Source organism: Triturus cristatus, chromosome 12, assembly GCF_964204655.1.
Source record: "Triturus cristatus chromosome 12, aTriCri1.1, whole genome shotgun sequence".
NCBI lineage: Eukaryota > Metazoa > Chordata > Amphibia > Caudata > Salamandridae > Triturus > Triturus cristatus.
Genome location: NC_140595.1, coordinates 650,149,119 through 650,164,347, shown reverse-complemented (window position 1 = coordinate 650,164,347; position 15,229 = coordinate 650,149,119). Strand labels below are relative to the sequence as shown.

General features: G+C 47.5%; 1 pseudogene; it reads right to left on the bottom strand.

Moving 5' to 3' along the window:
• Positions 1 to 447: 447 nt before the first annotated feature.
• Positions 448 to 754, bottom strand: LOC146776474 (CDGSH iron-sulfur domain-containing protein 2 pseudogene; annotated as a pseudogene).
• Between the last annotated feature and the right edge of the window lie 14,475 nt (positions 755 to 15,229).

Here is a 15,229-nt window from a genome sequence, read left to right as displayed (position 1 = left end):
GCAGTCTTTAACCCTCTTTCACACAACATTCAGGCCAAGTACTGACTGTGCAATGGCTGAAGGACCTCCAGCAGCTTTTGGCAGGGTAAAGGTAATTTTCTAAAAGTTACATTTCTGATATATTTAATAAAAATACAGCTCTACCATTAGATTGGATTTACTTTGACTTTTCCTGAATGCCAGTTACAGCCTTACTATGTTGTTTTAGATCTAGTCAATGGGGGAATATTCCTTTTTAAATGTCACACATGTTCCACTCTTATATATTATGCATCCCCCCCCCTTGTGGACAGCAAAGTGAGCTTAGGGGTTGCTTATTTAATATTTAAAATCAGGTTTTCTACCTGTTCAAAGTGTGATTTTGACAGGTCTGTACAGGAGGGTTTAAATCATCAAATTAAAAATTTGGAGAGAAGAATTCCACATGAAAACAAATGAGACTGCTTGCTACACTTCCTTCTTCTTTAGTATTAGTGGGCCCATGTTGTCCTCTGTAGACTCATTGTGCTTGTTTTGTGACCCATCACAGACCTTCAGATTAATCAGACTGTCCTTCTGTCCTTTTTTGCTTCATCAGGAATGGCCGAAATGCAGAATATCCAAGCACAGCCAAATCACCCATGAATGGCAATAACCACATCCATTCTGAAACTGTCAGACTGGTGAACCTAGTGATGCTCTCGGGGATGGGGAGCTGCTTCAAATAGGCAGGAATCTGCATCTTGATGATGCGAGCGATGCTTTTCAGCACCATCTCACTAGACAGAATGGAAAGACTGGACACCACCTGACTGCACGGCCGCAGTCCAGCAGTGTTTAAGCTGGTGCTGTCAGACTACCCAGTTTAGGCCTGAAGCCATGTTTCACTGACACTGTAGTGGCAGGCACATTTGATGTGGCGGTCCAGATGTGGCGATCAACATTTCAGGCCCTGGCCATATTTTCTATACCATATACTAGACTTATACACAAGTTAAATATGTCTATAAGTGATAACCCTATAAACCATAGCTTTTGGGTCAGAGCACATGGACATGGGCCTAGGCAGTAGTGTCCCAGTGCACAGAGTCAAAACAGCAGGAGCATCAGTTAAAAGAAAATGGGGGTGATCATGCATAAAGTGGCTTTTTGTCACAATGAGATTGCACTACTTAATGTGCAAGAGCACCATGTGAACCTGCGCAATCTTTGAAAGGTGTTGTCTGGTCTGATATAAATGAAGAAGAGTAGGCATTCTCCTTGTCAAGGCTCTTGCTGCTATTGATGACCTTTCATTCCCACACGCTGCCCTATGATGCTCATAGAAATCATGCTTGTCTCCTGGTAGAACTATAGTAGTGCACTCTGAAACTTTAAAAAAGAGGGAATTTACATCACTGCACCTTCGAAGTCCTAAACTGGATTAACTCCATCCACCTGAAATTAAATGCAGAGAAAACAGAAATCTCTCCATGTGGGCATTTATCCTTTCTGAAGTCATTTCCCCAATGATCACCAACTACAGCAAGCATGATCATGAACCATGGAGTCAAAATAGACACCGAGCTGTCAGTAATCTAGCAGGTAAACCAGATGGCCAAGTCCTACATTTTTACTCTCAGGATCAACAGACACATCATACAGATGGGTCTAGGCAACGACCACTGTCTTACTTTCCTGGATAGACGGCACCAGCACCTTCAACAGAGGGCCTTCTGCCTCCTTCTTTAAAGTTCTGGCTCACAAAAAACAGATTCTAATTCCACCCCGATGATTGGACACATCACACACAGTTTTGGTGTGGCTCTCAATACCCAGACGAACCACTTAGGAACCTGCATTACTAATTTGATAATAAATGGTATAGGCTCACTCTTCCTGTAACAAAAGCTCAAGGTCTAAGGCTGCAGCTTTAGTTGAGATCCCAAAGTACAAAAAGTGTTGTAGGAGTAGTAGAGATCATCAAGCTCTTCTGCACTCTCTTGGTTTAAATGTACAAACTGTCTTCTGTCCTGCAAAGGAATAACAAGACTTATACAACCCGCCTCGGTAAAACTCACACCATATGATCAGATGCTGGCTGGGGCAGCCATTAAGTAACATAAGGGTAGGAATGAAAGCACGTTCCCTTGACAACCACTACTCCTTCATGCTGCTCTACAGCATCCCAACTACAGCTAAAATTTCTTAGCACCCTCTTAAATAATTGTCTGATTGAACTTTATCTATAAACAATTCTAAATAAATAAGTATCTCAGACAGTATACAAATCAATGATGTCGCAAAGGTGCTGTGGCCCCAATGCAAGCAAAGAAAATGACCCCCATAGCTATTTGATAGTGAAAAGACAGCCGTAACTGGGGTGCCATAGGCATCTCAGAGACCTTGGATCTGATGCTACTGCACAAGCTGTTCTAGTGATACGTACACCTCTGACACCAACCACCCAAAAAACTTAGATAAGATCTTCCAGTACATGCTTAATAATAATCAAAAGTAAAATGCATAATATATTGAATGAACATCAAATTTCTCTCTGCTCCCCCACTGCTACCTACAGTGCCATAATAATGGCCCAAGTCTGGAGAGCCTCTCTGGACCTCACCACTCTTTAACTCTTGCCATATAGGACACACCACATTGTGCACCCTTCCAAATACACGGTTCAAACAAGGACTGCATCACCCGGATGAGGGTGTTAATAGCTACAGTACCATGCTAGTGGGAGCAAAGCACTACACAGCAGAAACGTTTTAATGTATGGGCAAAATGGGCTCTGGCCCAGGGCTCCAGCCCTTCAGGGGGGGGGGCTATTAGAGCTAGCTCTGCTCTGCAGAATGATCTTGAATAATTCTTAAACAGATTGTTTAAAATACCATCTTCCTTTGATTTCATTTAATATGGGTGATGTGTCAGGGTCTACTACAGACACTTTGTAGAGAAATGTAGTGTTTATGTTTCATGCAACATCCATTTCAAAACTGGGTCCCACATATGAGAAATGGGAGGGTGTCATGGAGATTATTAGTGTTATACAATAGTGAAAACACACCTTAGCATCCTTAAATATTAGATGTAAACACATTTAGAATTTGGACAGGTGTGCCTGTGGACTGTCAGTGACCTAGCCAAAAAGGGCATGAAAGAGCTGATATTTGATCATCAATTCAAAGCTGTTACGAAAAAGGCCCCAAAAATACGTTTGGCCCAGGGACCCCAAGATCGTTAAGATGTCTCTGCTACACAAATGGCAAAACATAACATAGCATATGGAAGCTCAAAATGCCACGAGGTTACCCTACATTTTGCATGTCCACCAGCAGGAGATGGTTCTTTGGGGAGAGGCAATCATGGTCCCCGGGATTGACCCTTTTTTCTGGATGGGGTGCCATATACCTTCTCCGCGAGCCAGGCCTAGTGCTCTTCGAGGCAGAGCCAGAAGGCATACCCAGGACCAGCCCTGTACCAGGGAACCCTTCCACCACCTGATTGTTGGGGGCATAGTACCTACACAAGGGTGAGGGCAAACATGGACTTATGATGTCCTTGGGCCTCTGTTCCTCAAAGTCTGGTGGTAAGCGAAGCACCCCTTTACAGAGTACCAGGTGAGCATACTGCTCTATTAAAGTGCACCTGTCAATATCCTGAGCAGTCACCATCTGTGTGTTCACAAAAGGGGTGTATGCTAATTTTGAAATAAGATGCTCTTCTTGAATGTGCAGTGGGAACAGTAGCCACCCCCCCCCCCCCTACTGAATAATGGCCTGTGCACGCTTTGTAACATACCCCTGGTTCTTCTTGTAGTTGATCCTAAGCTCCAATCCACATACAATTCTCTGGCTTGCTTGGGAGAACCATGGTCTTTGACACTTCACTCTGATTGGATGACTCGCCCGACCTATCGGTCAACAGTAAGAGAGCTTAACAGCTTGCTATGCCTGTTGTAGAAAACTGTTTGCAACCAGCTAGACTCAGGGTTAAATCCAGACAGGACAGAATCAATGTTATGTCCTAAAGTTGATCAGATGGGTCCTGCTGCAATAAGTGACTCGTGGTAAACTCTATTAGCAGCACTTTGAACCTTCACTGATTTGTACAAAAAATGAATTATTAAAAGTTTTTGGCGTCAGTGTGCTCTGTTTAGTGTTGTCAACAGGACAGGGTTAACGAGAACAATGGCCACCTTTTCACATTGTTATTGGACCAGGAAGCCATCCAATCTCAGGTTTCCTTTCCCTAACATGATGTCTACACAAATATTGGTGCCAGTCAACTCTGGCAGAAAAACACAGCACAGCCCTTGCGTCTAGGTGGTTGCGTGGACTCAAACGCCGACTTTCCACTTCAAACTGGATGCCGCGCCCGGGAGGAAAAGCTCAGTCAAGCGGACAATCACACGCAATCCACTGAGCGGGGAATATTTATGGTTTCAATAAACGCTGAACATGCTTAATTGCCTTCATCAACAGCCGCAAAATTTGCTAAACACCCCAGTTGGGATGGTGTTAATATAGTCACAGTCACTGAAGCAGGGATCACTGAAGGGAAGTGAAAATAAACACTGAGGGCTATTGCACTCACCCCCTTACTGCACCAATGGTTCCCTCCTATGAAGGTGATAAGAGAGCGTCTCCTGGCACTGGGTGCTTTCCAAACCCTCTGCTGCATGTGGTTCCAACAAGCACTCTGCACAGGGGGGCCAATTGGAAAACATGCTTAAACTACTAATCCCGAATATGATGGTGAACGACGACAAAAGCGAACAATGATACTCATAGTGCTATGGTTCCCACTATAATTTCGATTACTATTCATAATGTGCTTCCGTCACTGGTAGAGGATGTGGCTGAACGGCTGGAGCGACAGACTTTGAAGCTGGGAAACCAGGTTCGAGTCTTGCTGGAAGTTCAACCATCCTGTGATTCTGGGCAAATCACCTAATCTCCCCGTGGCAAAAAAAAACCCCATAAATGTCCCCTTCTGTAATGCAACTGGTGCTCGTGTACCCTTCGGTTCGAGTTCGCGCTATATAAAACTTCAAAAAGAACAACCTACAAAGTGCCTGACGCAGGTGCTCACTGATGACGTATATATTCACCTTACTCATCCAGGAAAAAGGCATGACGAGCATTCACCTTCAGCACATGCTCTCTGAATATCACCTCTCTGAGACGGCTCCATCGGTGTGTGAGACGCTGTTCGGAAGTTTCCAGCCCAATATCTACTTGTATTTACCTGATCCTGCATTGCACGCAGTTCCTTCGCATAAGTATAGGAACTTTGGCCGTAATGGGTCAGCACATTTCTCCATTTAAGCCCTTTGATGCACCAGGCCATTTATTTCTTCTGCTGGTAATGAGGAGAACCAAAATGAAGGAATGGTAAAAGATAACTCTCCCCATGTATGGAAACAGGTGTACGGCTAAAGGTGAGATGCTCCTTGGCTCCAAAACAGGTCTTATGAAAATGGCATGATAAATGCACTTACTGGCTCCCACTAGCTTCCTGAGCCAGGTCCTTGTGGTCCAAACAGATGCCCGTAGCAAACCCCATTCCATCTGTAGATACACAGGAATACTTCCCAGGAGTGATTGCTAGAACGCAGATAAGGCCCATAGGTAGCATCAACAGATGTACATAACAATGATTAAAATAAGACATCTTTATTTCACGTGAGAACATTGGCACACTTCTAGTTCTATCCTCTAAACAACAGGAAAGTATAGAGACAATCATGGACAGGAAAATTACAGACATGTCCCCCAAGTGTTCAAATACATACATTTGCCAGTTTCAGTGCAGTAGATCATTTTATTAATTGGCACTGGGGAATACCTTTCCTTGTCTTCTCTTTTTCGAGTATCTCTACAAGCAGGGCATCTAAACGTTTCTATTCTGTATCAGAGCCCTCTGTTAAAGTATTTGTGCAAAAACTACATTAAGCAAACATGTTTTTCAGGAACCAAAACATTATTTCAATAAACCAAATCAAACTTAGGAATGTCTGCAAATAAATGTTGCAATTGACTAGCGCCTCCAGCAAACATTTTTTAATTTCATGTCCTTAAAATTCTTTGCCATAAGTATATTTCTAATGGTGCTACATAATTTAATGTCAGTTCATCTGAACTTTTCCTTTTCTTATTATTTGAAGGAAAGAGGCTGTTGCTAATACCAAAAGGCTCCCAGGCCCAGATTTATCAAGGGCTTGAGTGACCCTTGCATCACGCAAGGCAACACAAGGCAACTCAAGCCATTAAGGCCGATTTACTATGCCACGCAGAGCCGCCTTGCGTAAGAAATGCAAGGCAGTGCAAGTTGCCGACTTGTGTTACTCTGTGTAGGAAGGCATTACATGGGTGGAGGGTGGGTGTTTCCATGCATCCACCCATGATTTTGGGTGCAGTCCCAGTTTTACAAAGACTATTAAACCTGGGATTGCATCAAAATGCTATGCCTTGCCACATAATGCATAATGAGAAGAAATATGGTTATTTGTCCTTGCTATTTCCTCTTTCTACATGTGCTGCATTCAGCAGCACACAGAGAAAGAGGAAAATGCCTCTGGGGATTGTTTTTGTTCAGGAAGGTGTCCCTTCCTGCGCAAAAATAATTGTGGCTGTAACGCAGGCTCCCTTGCATCATGGCCCAAGGGGGCCTGCATTGGTGCTTTGCAGCCACATGTGCACTAACGCAGAGAGAGAGAGACAAAATGCACCATATATAAGTAACTATGGCACATTCCTGCTCTCTTTGTTTGATGTAGTGCAGTGCAGCGAGTTGTCCTGCTGCGCTGCACCAAATGATGGTAAATCTGGCACACAGTACATAAGGGCAGGCAAAGTGTCACTGCTGAAAAGAAAAAAAATCTTATAATCCCTATATGCAATAATATGGCTTCAATATTCTCTCACTGAAACAAACATTTAGGAAAAATAGGCATCCCATGGATAAGTGCTGCATCTTAATACAACAGAGAGACTGATTAGAATGTCAGCCGTAAAGCCTCCGACCGACATCCTTGGTTTAAACTCTGACCACCTAATTACAAAGAAAGCGGTCGGAGTTTAAACTGACTGGTCATTCTGGCTGGCTTCCAAGGGGGTCAAGGAGCCCGTCAGCCAGTCGGAGGTCACACATAATCCCTATAGGACGGTGTGTACACTGTCGTGATCATGATGTCGGTTTCAGACAGGCTGTCCATTTTGGGATTTCCGACATGGAAAGCCTGTCAGAAAGTGACTCAGTAGGGCCCCTAACCCTCAGCAGCCTCCGGTTAGGGGCACCTATGGAGCCCCCCTGTAAATCCCTACACCATGTGGCAGGCACCGTATGTGCCTCCCACGCGGTGCAGGGATTCATAGAAACTCCCATTTCTCTAAGAGAGTTTGTGCCGCGGATGGTTTCTGACCGCAGCACAAGCTCCCATAGAGAAATGGGAGTTTGTGACTGCATCATGTGTGGTCACTTCGTAATAGGTGGTGCAGAACCCTCGAACTTTGGTCGGTAGTTTCTCACACCGAGAATGGTCCGCACAACATCGTAAAAGGCCCCAGAGTCTCTTAGCAACTCTTCAGATTTAAAGTGGGGAAATACCCCAATCCGTCTTCTTATAGAGCCATTTAAACCCAGTTTAGGGAGGTGGTTGTAAGTTATTTTATTTTGCAGGTGGAAATCCTAAACTTTGGATAATGGACACTACCTCATTTTATGACTTAGGACCTTATTTAGAGTTCGGTGGATGGGATACAGCATCACAAACATGATGCCTCACCCACCGTATTCCAAGTGCATTATTGCCTATGACACTTGTAATATGGTGGACAGGATATTCACCACGTTTAGACAGAGTATGCTGTCCTCCAAACTCTAAATAAGGCACTTAATCACAAGCTAAAGAATGCAGTTTGTTAGGCAAGTCTTTACTCACCACTGCCTGCCACCTAACGAGTGTTCTAGACATAACTGCGTCACATATGGTAGTCCGGATCATTGCAGATGTAGTTTAAGTGTGCCTTTCAGTCTCTCTGACCACATCTGGAGAACAAGCAAACCGAGTTTGTGGAGCAGAGTTTCCCATCCTGTAGGAAAACCTCCAGAGTATGACTCAAAGTCTGAGTAGTCATCACATTCAAGCCCAGATTTACAATTTTGCACTGGCCTTTGTTTGATGAAATGCTTCACTTCTTGGAGCAAACCACGATGCTCCAGCAAAAGCAGATCCACTAGAATAGCTGTCATTGGAATATTTCATGACATTCTTGTGCATAACATGTTTAACTTGAGCAAAAGTTGACATTTTATATAGCTTACATACCTTACGCTTGGGTGTTTGAAATCTGTACTACAGAGTGTACCTCAAATAGATATTGCACAGAAGGTACTGTTCTCTAACCCTTATGCCATAGAGAAATGCTTAGAGTTTAGTAAATGGCCTCTATTGTGAACTTGGCTTATGACATCATTGATGCGCAGCTTTTCATGAACCGCTTGTTTCCATTTGCTCAGATCAGCAAACTGCTAACATGCTGAATGAATAATAGTTAATTTCGTCTTAAATGTATTTTAAACAGAGGTACAACTAGGATTGGCGGGACCTCGTGCTCACAACCATGAAGAGTGGTAGGTAGGAACTCCTCCGCCCACCACCACGTGTAGATAGTTTTGCACTTAGGTCCTGATGAAATGCAATGGATCAGTTTTGACCGCAATGCATGAAACATGTCGACCACATTGTGAGAGTTGAGCTTAGCTCCACTGGACCATTGAGCCAGAGAGCGGACACTCTTCTATTCTTTTAATAAGGTGGATAACCACCCTAATTCAGAGTTTATTTGGATTATCCAACCTTTTTTAACATCACTCACCCACGTCACATCTACACTGTCTTTTAGGGCCCTCACACCCACAGCAGCATACGGCAAGGAACACAAGATCTCCGCCAAAGAGCCCCTTTATGGGTGCCCGTTGGGTATTGCAGCGCCGACCTGACGAGGAGCATGTCCATATGATGACGCATGACACCTAGCTTGCTCGGTGTGTGAGGACTCTAGTTCCAAAAAGGAGAATTTCCCTCCTCTGGCCTCTGTACTTGTTGTCCACCCTTGGGGAACAGCATACTTTTCGTATAACATATTGACTGGGCACGTGTGCTGGACCCCGTTAACAAGCCCCACCAGTCCCCCTTCTTTGCTAGAGATTTTAAACAGAGGCCCATTCACCACTAAATGGCAATCTTTGCACATTTGAGGGGAAGTTCAAAATGACCTCCACTGTATAAAGGAAGCACAAAAGATGGTGCATTGGACAAGTGATTATAGTTATGCAGGCCTGTGAACTGTGATACTCAGATAGCAATACCTGCACGTAAACTTACTAAGCTCTCAAAATATTAAAACAATCTTGTGTTGATTATTTTTCATTTTTGGAAGGTTCTCCGCTCATTAAACATCTATGAGAGTCAACTGGTTTTGGATCACTGGCCAAGAAACGTGGGTTCATCTGTATAGATGAGATGATGCATGGGACAAGTGCCTCCACTCCATATGGAGGAAAATATTTCTGACAGTTTCTCTGGCAGATCACTGTAGAAAATGCTAACGAGGAGGTATCAAGCACACACCTATTGCAACATATGCTCCACAGTGATCTGTCTGGTCTAGAAACCTCTCTCAACTAAAAGCATTTGGCCTATTGCAACTCATTCCACAGAATGCTCTGCCTGGTCTAGACACCACTCTCACCCAGAGGCATTTGGCACAAAGGGGCTCATTTAATGTTTGGTGGGACAGTAGACGTGCCTTACATCTGTTTCAACGTGAGCCCCATCTGGCTGAGGACTTGTGGTGCTATTTCCAGTGGAGCCACCGAGGATAGGTCTGGCAGTCTATCAAAGATGGCGGTACAACCATCACAGGGCTGCCATGTTTCACATGTGGATAGGTCCGCTGCACTTGGAGAGATATCCTAATACAGGTTTGTCTTGCCGAGTAGAGAAAACAAACAATGACATTAACACACACAAAGAACAGTTCCTGTGCATCAGGTACATTGGGTCATCAGGTCCATTGTTACCTTGTTTTTTTTTGTAAAACAAAATTGAACGCTAAAAGGGCTGCACCACCATGGCAGCATGCTCTACACTCTGCTGTAGCAAAAATGCTTCCACTGCTCTGGAGGACGTACTTTTAGCAAATAGATCCCTGCCATACAGGTGGAGAGCTGTAAATATAACACATGGTTCTCTAAGTGGGCAAATGAAGGCACAGCTTGGCGGGCCGGCAGGCAACCTGCCAACTCCTAAATAACACTGCATGCCCCAGAATTCAATGCTGTGCTGTCCAACAAGCCTGTGTCAAAACCAAACTTTCATTACACCCTACAAAAGGCAGGAGACATTGTTTACATTGAATGAGCTACAACGCATTCCATTACAACGCAGTCGTTACAACGACCACGTTGTTACAACGAGAACCATTACATCGCAAGTCTTTCAACGACTTGCTGTCGGGGGCGCGCTGGTGTTGGATTTACAAACCAACACTTTTCCTATTGTTGCGCAAACTGAAGTAGGAATTTTAAATTATACTGTTCCTGAGTCCAGCGCACCCCCTACAGCAAGTCTTCGTAACGACTTGCGATGTAATGGTTTGCGTTGTGACAGCGCGATCATTGTAACAACTGCGTTGTAATAGAATGCGTTGTAGCACATTCGTTGTAAAGAGACATATTCACAAAAGGCTACTCTACGCAGGTGCCGACTGTAAAAAAGCCCTCTACATAAAGCCCGAGTAAGAAAAGTTATTTGATAAAAAAAAAACAGTAATTATCGTTCCATAAAATGTTGCAAATCAGAAAATCTGCCGGTATTGGGTTATATTTATGGTGCAAAAGCCTCTACTTTTTCCTGTTTTTATCACTACATGGAGAAATATTTCTTTATCATGACTTTCTTTCCCTGCATACCAGAAAATATAAAGGAGTTTTAAAATCAATTTCACGCCTAGTTAAAGAATAAGTCACCATTTTTACCAGTCAAGTACAGTGCACAGATTAGGTCTGAAAAGCCAATGTGAATGTTTGTGAATATCCACAAAGTTAACCCTTTTTTGTGTGTTCTCCACATTTTCACCAAATAATTCGGTGGAAACACCCACATTTGCACTCCTCAAACTATCATTACAAAGTGGGGAAATCAATAACATTGGTGGAGTTTGGGCAGTGATGTACTTTAGAATCAGAATATTTCTTGAATTCCAATTCTCTCCATCAGGATTTGGAAATCAAGAACTTTATCTACCTGCCCACTCGCTGTTCCCGCCTCCCGCCTCCCAGCTGCTCCACCCTCCCACCTCCCCATATATGCAGGACGCTGTGCGGTGAGGTGGACGACCCCTGACTTTCTGGTAGGTCACTCCCCCTCCACGCAGCACCGACTGTGTGCTCCTGCTGCCGCTTCTGCCAGTAAGCGCCGTACTTTTGCCTTTTGCCTCTGTGCCACTGTTCCCCTTAGTCCCCGCTTCTGTTCTGTGCAACTCGCCTCTCCCCCCTTGTTGTGCCCCTTTTACATCTGTGCCCCGTTTTCCTGCTGTCATACACTCGTTTTTTCCCCCCTTGTTGTTGTGCCCACTTGCCTTCTGTACCCCTGTTCCCCACCGCTGCACCCCCCCGGCCCCGCCCCCTGCCCACTCGCTGTTCCCGCCTCCCGCCTCCCAGCTGCTCCTCCCTCCCGCCTCCCCATATATGCAGGACGCTGCACGGCCACGCCGCTGGCGCGCTGAAGGCACACCTAAGGCAAGCCCGTCTGCGCCCGTCCGCGCCTGGACCGCGCCCAGTGCCAGAACCCCTGGACCCCACGAACGCCAGGACACCAGACTCCGCTACGACGCCAGCACCCTCCACGCACTCAACGCCGGCCGAAACCACACCTGCTTCCAGGCCGCCCCGAAACGGACCCACGGACCTTTCTCCTGCCGCACCTGCAGCTTCACCTGCAACAGAGCCACCAAACCTCCAAGGACAGGACCCAACCACCTACGCTGCATACTCCTCAACACCCGCTCCGCACGCAAACACGCCGTCGAGCTCTGGGATCTGCTCGACACCCCCGCCCCAGACGTAGCCTTCCTGACCGAGACCTGGTGGAACGACTCCTCGTCGCCCGACATCGCCATAGCCATCCCGGATGGCTACAAGATCACCCACAGGGATCGCGCCAATCAGTGGAGGAATAGCCATCGTCCACAAGTCCACCCTCAAGGTCGCCACCCACGCAAACGACACCCTCAACACCGCCGAACACCTGCACTTCCGGCTCCACACCAACCCCAACACCACCCTCAGAGGAACACTCGTCTACAGACCCCCCGGACCCCGGGCTCAGTTCAGCGACTCCATCGCCGACCTCGCCAGCACCCACGCCCTTGCCTCCACGGACTACATCCTCCTCGGGGACCTGAACTTCCACCTCGAGAACAACAACGACACCAACTCCGTCACCCTGATAGACAACCTCGCCAACCTCGGACTCAGACAACTCGTCACCGCACCCACACATGCCGCCGGCCACACGCTGGACCCCGTCTTCTCCACAAGCACCCACGTCGCCATCAACCACACCACCGAACTCCACTGGACCGACCACCGCTGCATCCATTTCAACTTCAAGAAACCAACCACGCACCACCGCACCCAACAGCTGCCTCGCCACTGCTGGAGCAAAGACCGGCTGACCGCCACCCTCGACCAGAACCCATCCACCGACCCAACCACCCCAGACGCCGCAGCCCGCAACCTCAAACAGTGGATTGACGACTGCGCCAACACTCTCGCCCCGCTCAAGAAGCCCTCCAACAACCACGTCAGCAAGAGAGCCACCTGGTTCACCAACGAGCTCCAGACCTCCAAACGCACATGCCGGAAACTGGAAAAGAAATGGTTCCACGAACGCACACCGGACAACCACGCAGCCCACAAGGACGCCACCCGCAGACATCACCACCTCATCAGATTAGCCAAGAGGTCCTCCTTCAAAGACCGCCTGGATAACAACGCACACGACAGCAAAGAACTCTTCAGCATCGTAAAGGAACTCTCCAACGCCAACGCCAATGACATCCTGCCCTCACAAGAACTGTGCGACTCACTAGCCACCTTCTTCCACCGCAAGATCGCTGACATCCACGACAGCTTCAACACCACGACCGCCCGACTACACCAGACTCCACCTCCCCTGCGAACACCACCAGCACCAACCACCTGACCTCCTGGTCCAACGTCAATGATGACGAGACACGCAAGGTAATGAACTCCATCCACTCAGGATCCCTGTCAGACCCGTGCCCACACCACGTATTCAACAAAGCAGACGCAGTCATCGCACCCCAACTAAGGAAGAACATCAACATCACCTTCGAAACAGCGTCATTCCCGGAAAGCTGGAAGCACGCCGAAATCAACGCCCTCCTCAAGAAGCCCAAAGTGGACCCCAAGGACCTCAAGAACGTCCGGCTCATCTCCCTGCTCCCGTTCCCGGCAAAGGTCATCGAGAAAATCGTCAACACACAATTGGCCCGCCACCTCGAAGACAACAACATCTTGGACCCATCCCAGTCCGGATTCAGATGAAACCACAGCACCGAGACAGCCCTCATCGCCGCCACAGACGACATCAGGTGCCAACTAGACAACGGCGAAACAACAGCCCTCATCCTCTTGGACCTATCAGCCGCCTTCGACACAGTCTGCCATCGCACCCTAAAGACACGCCTCCAAGAAGCTGGAATCCAAGAGAAGGCCCTCGACTGGACCACGTCCTTCCTCTCCGATAGAACCCAGAGCATCCGCCTCCCACCCTTCCGATCCGAAGCCACCAACATCATCTGTGGTGTCCCCCAGGGCTCATCCCTCAGCCCAATGCTGTTTAATGTCTACATGGCCCCCCTCGCACAAGTGGCCCGCCATAACGACCTCAACATCATCTCCTACGCCGACAACACCCGGCTCATCCTCTCCCTCACAAAGGACCCACACACCACCAAAACCAACCTCCACAAGGGAATGAAGGCCGTCGCCGACTGAATGAGGAGCAGCTGTCTGAAGCTGAACTCGGACAAGACAGAGATCCTCATCCTCAGACCCACCCCCTCAGCCTGGGATGACTCCTGGTGGCCGACCACACTGGGAACAGCCCGACACCCACGGACCATGCACGCAACCTAGGATTCATCCTCGACTCCTCCCTCTCCATGTCCAAACAGGTCAACGCCATCTCCTCCTCCTACTACAACACCCTCCACATGCTACGCAGGATCTACAAGTGGATTCTGACCAAAATAAGAAGAACGGTGACACAGGCTCTCGTATGCAGCAGACTGGACTATGGCAACACACTCTACACAGGAATCTCAGCCAAACACCTACAACGACTACAACGCATCCAAAACACCTCCGCCCGACTGATCCTCAACGTGCCCTGCCACAGCCACATCACCCCCCACCTGAGAGACCTACACTGGCTCCCCGTCAATAAGAGGATCACCTTCAAGCTCCTCACCCATGCACACAAAGCACTCCACAATGCCGGACCAGCCTACCTTAACAGCAGACTCAGCTTCTACACCCCCACCCGCCAGCTCCGCTCCACCAGCCTCGCCCTCGCCACTGTCCCCCGCATCCAACGAACAACCCCCAGGGGCAGATCCTTCTCTTACCTCGCCGCCAAGACCTGGAACACCCTCCCTGCCTACCTATGGCAGACCCAGGACCTACTCGCCTTCAGAAGACTCCTCAAAACCTGGCTCTTCGAGAAGTAGCGGCACGCCCCCTCCCCTCAGCGCCTTGAGACCCTCAAGGGTAAGTAGTGCGCTTTACAAATACAATGATTGATTGATTTAGTCCTTGAGTAAACGTTTGGCAGTGGAGAGATCCATGTGGAATTTAGCTCTGCCCAATAATGACTGACCCAATGTCCCTTCCCCCCATGGTCCCGTGTGAAGGGTACACTGGACCCAATTTTGCTGGCTGGAAATTGCAACTGGTAAAATTGTTTGAAGCTTCAGATGCAACAGCGACCAGGCCTCTGCCCCAGGTCCATTCTGGCTCCTTTCTATAGCAAGGGTGCAGCATGCTATGCACCCCCATGCTTTGACTCTTCTTTCCCTCTCACCAGACACACCCCACCCAGATCAATGTGTTTCTAAATCTATCAACACTACTTACTCACGAAGCGGGACTAGTTTATTTGTTAATT